At 34.1% G+C, this 5,137-nt stretch overlaps 1 long non-coding RNA gene across 1 annotated transcript in view; it reads right to left on the bottom strand.

Moving 5' to 3' along the window:
• Positions 1-1,197: 1,197 nt before the first annotated feature.
• Positions 1,198-5,137, bottom strand: part of LOC106882055 (uncharacterized) — a 4,316-nt gene continuing 376 nt past the window's right edge. The window contains exons 2-3 of the long non-coding RNA XR_001410941.2: positions 2,734-2,885; positions 1,198-1,371 (exon numbers count right to left, since the gene is read on the bottom strand). This is a non-coding gene — a long non-coding RNA (uncharacterized LOC106882055). The remainder of the gene's footprint in view (positions 1,372-2,733; positions 2,886-5,137) is intronic.

Below are 5,137 nucleotides of genomic sequence, written 5' to 3'. Positions count from 1 at the left end.
GTGAGAAATAAGGTAGATCTGGCTGCTATTTCTAGCAGGTTGTATGAGACAGTAAGGGTTTCGTGTTCTTGCAAAACAGTTATGAGTGGTCTTGAAAATTAACTGATAACTAGATTGACTGAATATTTCTACAACTTCTGAAGAAGCTGTAGAAGTAATAGCTTTTAGCAACATATGGGTTAGCTAATAAGAAACATTTGGTACTATCTGCTGCCTCTGTAATAACTCATGGAAAAATCTGAGGTTAGAATGGCAGTTTAATGTATCAGTTATAAAGATCACTTCCTATATGTCGATAAAAAGTCAGAGATACTGAAGGTAAAGCCTTTATTTTATATTTGTTACTAGTGGTAGGATATAAACTGACAGTGCTTCAACAGAGAAAGATAATTCTTTATGAATTATATGATACCACAGAACCTGCCAGTCTCTTAGTTGAGTTTTGAGTGACCAAGAGATAAATTTCTATTTTTGACAAGAGCATGAAGCAAGCAAGCAATGTGTATGTAACTATGATTAGGAATGAGAATGAACTTCGGAATCATTACTTAGTATATGTACATTGTATTAACCTGGATTTGCTCATTCAGAGCTGAACAATACATTTTTTCTTACAGGAGAAATTGAACTCAGCTCTAAGAATCAATGAAATTATTGTTAATTTTACAATACAGTTCCTGTTTATGATGTTGAAGTGTGCCACCCTAAGATATCAACTTAAAGTTAGTGGACTTTGTTTCTTAGACACAAGTGTCTTAGTTATTGTAGCTCTATCCAATATGCTTCCAAACTGAGCCCTCATGTAGAACAGCATTTGACTGACATTGCTGACAGCAACAAACTTTACTATAAGGTCCAATGGTGGATTAAAGAAGATTGAACAAAATATTTTCATGAAGCAATTAAGCTTTTACTGAGGGATTTCAACAAAATTATCAAAAAGCAACTTTCTTTTCAAAATGAGATCTTTTGATTTTCTTCCAAAGAACCAAAATATAAAAATTGTTTACCCATGCTGATGACACGTAAAAAGCACCCACTACACTCTTGGAGTGGTTGGTGTTAGGAAGGGGATCCAGCTGTAGGAACCATGCTAAATCAGATTAGAACCTGGTGCAGCTTACCAGTTTTCAGTCAAACCATCTAACCCATGTTAACATGGAAAACAAACATTAAATGATGACACAAAAGCAGCAATTTCAAGAGAAGGGTTAATTGATTATATCAACTCTAAAACTTTATTTCATCAATGTTAAAAGAATGAATGGCTAAGTTGACCATGGTGGAATTTGAACTCAGAATGTAAAGAACAAGAACACATATCGTAAGGCACGGTTGTCCAATGCTCTAAAGATTCTGCCAATCAGCCACCTGAAAGGTAATTAATAATATAATTATAGTAAAACAAAAAAAATAGTATCTTTCAGTCTCATATCAATTTATTCTATTTCAAAGCACTATCTTCCATTGAGAGCAAATAATTTTGCTAAACAAAAGATTCATTACATGTGTATAAAATATTGGATTTGGAGAATATATTAGAAAATTGATTCATTGAAATAATGTTCTTTTAATTGCTATTTTATATATCAATTCTTTAAAACAAAATTCACAGCAGATAAACAAAACATAATTTTTTCAAATCAATAAAACAATCTAAATGTATGAAATTTGCATTAAAATTGATTCTCTTTTCTTATTTTGTTTAACTTCAAAGTAATTATATCATTCTTGTGTATTGGGGAAACAAACTGGATCTGTAAATGCTCATCTTAAAATTGAATCAATATATGATGACATATAGCAGAAACAGTAGAGCATCAGACTAACTTTTTTACTGTACTGGAGTCTCTTCTCTATATATTTGGAATTCAAATGTCTCAGTTTGTTGTTGTTGAGAAGTCTAGTGATCTAAACATTCCAGCTGTGATACTCCCATAATTTTTGAAGGAGTTTATAGGACTACATTTACTAATGCATCTTTATTTAAAAAAGAAACTGTTGTGGTGTAATTTGATGGGTATTTCTTATGGGGTGAACATTCATGCAGATCAGTGGTTCTCAACCATTTTTTAAACTTATGGATCCCTTTGATTACTATTTCATTCTGGTGGGCCCCCATAGACATTTGATGTTTAAAAACTAGTTTTATAGATACTTATTTCAAAATTCCTATTTTGTTTCTCACTCATTCAGTTGTGTAGGTTTGCTATAACACTGAGAAAAGATGTTTCAGTGGCCGGAAACATGCTGAATTATGTTAAACATTACAGAAAGAAGCCTAACTGCTTCTTGCAATAAATTCATTTAAAGCAAATTGTTTCTCATGGACCCTTAAAATACTACTGTGGATCTCTGATTTATTATTTTGCTTGCATGGACCCCATATCCAAATCTGATATGGACCCTGGTTGAGAACACCTGATGTAGATGGTTTCTAACAAGAGTATTTGGCTTGTGATCCTGCAGGAGCCAATAAGAAATGTACCAGTATTATACTGAGTGTGTATGTTTCAAGCATTGATTCTCTTTGTATCTGTGGCTGCATACAAATTTAAGAAATCAACAAGGGTGATGGAGTTGATAAAACAACTGAAAGTTGAGCTAGATGCCTTATTAGTGTTTTTCTTTGGGTGGGGGGATGATGAGTGTGAGTGTACACACAAAGTATTGTGGTGAATAAAATACTTCTTCTTTCATTATGCTGTACCAGGAATCATGATCCTTCATTACCTTCAACAAGTCTTCATTTTCATATTGTGTGTCTCTGCTAATAACATCGATGTAATTGAGTGGCCTTCATCCTTGTTAGGGTGTGGAAGTTTCCAAAACATATCTGATATAGCCTGTTACTCATCATGATAGCAGTGGTCAGCAAAGCCTATCTGAAATGAGCAATAATGATAGAGATAGTTGAAATGTATCTATAAATCTCCTCTTTAGTCTTGTTCACACTATGAGATGCTTTAAGCCCTAAAGAGAAGCCTTGTGAATGTACCCTATAAGGGATCTTGAAGCTTCTTCTTCGTGGTCCAGGTTGCGGCTCCATAGAGAAGAGTGCTTTCTACATGTGTCCAAAAGAGGGCAAGTCTTGCTAACTTTGAAATAGTTGACAGCTTTGATGCTTTAATGTTTTAATAAAATTAGAAATGCATCAAAGTGTTTTATAAATTATCCAATACTATGGTGAAGAAAGAAGAATTACATAGATGCAACTCTATTTTGACAATGAAAAAAGAGGATGAAAGCAAAGAATTTCATTTTTTTGGTAGCAGGGTAATTGGTATTTGTCAGTTACAGAACCATTACTTTATAGTATTAACCTTTTAGCATTCAGATTATCCCATCAAATGTAATACTTATTTATTCGCATTGTTTTGAATTAATCATGCACCATCTTACAGCTTTGAGATTTTGATGATGTCATTGTTTATTTTTAATATTTTCACGTAGGTGTGATGGGCCAGATCTGGTTGGTTTGAACAGAAAACAGAATATTTGATCTGGATAAAGTCGGTTTAAAAATTAAAGGATTAAAATTTCTTATCGATTCTAAGTTCAAAATTTATTGAAGTCAGCACAATTTTGCTTTCACTGAGAGGAGAGTAAGTGAAACGATAAGTAATATCAACAATTTATGAAATGTTGTTAATGTTTAACCCCAGACCAACCTTGATGAAGCATACACCTCGAATCACAAAACATTCCAACTATAACCATGTAGCGAGACTGATGTCATAGAATGTTACATCATTTAGGTTTAAACTGTCAGAAATTGTCCCATCCTGCATGTTCCTAACGACTGGTCACTTAAACCAGTCATGTGATGGTATAATACTTGGCCCAGTCTGCTTTTTGGATTGGTCTAGTAGTATGCGGGATACAGTTTTGTATCCTATCCCATTGTGTGATAGACCAACAAGTACAGCAAAATCAAGTGCCTCTGTGTGCCTCATTTTGTCTTTTGATAAGAGGATTTTTTCCTGTTTTTGTCAGTGAGGGGAGAATTTTCTGGAAGTTATGTCATGCCATTTTGTTCCTGTTGTTGAAGCACATGCAACCAGATTCTGACTGAATTGAGAAGCCAATTGTGTATGATTACTACAGACAGTTATCTTCCTGATGTATCCAACTGGTTTGTTGTACAATTCATTTAGTGGATGAATAAAGTGTTGCAGGTCATTGAAAACTCGTTTTCTTGTATTTCTTTCCCGTTTTATACACAACACATGGAACCAAGAACTTGTAATAATACAAGGGTCAGAGACATGCGTTATACCAGCTAAAACCATCTCTTGCTTTTTTTAGCTGTAGTTTTCTAACATCATTTTAAAATATTTTACTTCTGTAAGACAGCGCCATTAAACATGAGGGAGGTCTGGCTACTGTTTCTAGAAAGTCGAGAAACCATCTAGAGCAATGGTTCTTAACTTTTTTTTTTTCGTAAATAGTTGTTATGCGTAGAACCCACATATGTGGCGAGTGAGGAATCACAACTAAAATAACTTAACATGGACGATAATTCATAAATTTTACCCAAAACACGGATTCTATCAGATTTTAACAATGAAATGATAAAATATTAGTAAAGACAAAATTAGTGACGTAGTTAATAGAGGAAGAATCGGAGCAACCGCTATCCCGAGCACATTTTTCAAAATTGGCGCCTTTTCAACAATTTTTAAAACTCGTTAGTTACATCTATTAGATGTAGAATATTATTACGAATATTATAACTAATGAAATATTTCGCGTAACGTAAGAGAAATGGATTAAAAATTATTTGGTATGTGTCACAGCGCCTTTTTTTTGTGCTCCCTCTCCTTAACTTTAGAACCTGGCTACACCGCTGGACAGAAGTCGTAAATTTACTTCATTCATTGCAGGATTCTGATTACCCTGTACCAGATGAGATCTAGTTAAGTTTTCTATATCAGGCTCAATGTTAGTCGAAAGAAGCCGTCTCATTTTATTGTAATAATCATTAGTTTTACCATGTATAATACAATTACTACTACGGGTAAAATTTAGTATGTAAATTGTATTACCTCACTCCCCCCAACACACCTCTGAACCTAAGGCCTAACGTCCCCATCGACAAGCTCAGTGTCCCCCCCCCCCATCACCACCACCTGGG

This window comes from Octopus bimaculoides, chromosome 4 (genome assembly GCF_001194135.2).
Source record: "Octopus bimaculoides isolate UCB-OBI-ISO-001 chromosome 4, ASM119413v2, whole genome shotgun sequence".
NCBI classification, from domain to species: Eukaryota; Metazoa; Mollusca; class Cephalopoda; order Octopoda; family Octopodidae; genus Octopus; species Octopus bimaculoides.
Note: the sequence above shows the minus strand (reverse complement) of the source record. Positions and strands in the feature narration are given on the sequence as shown.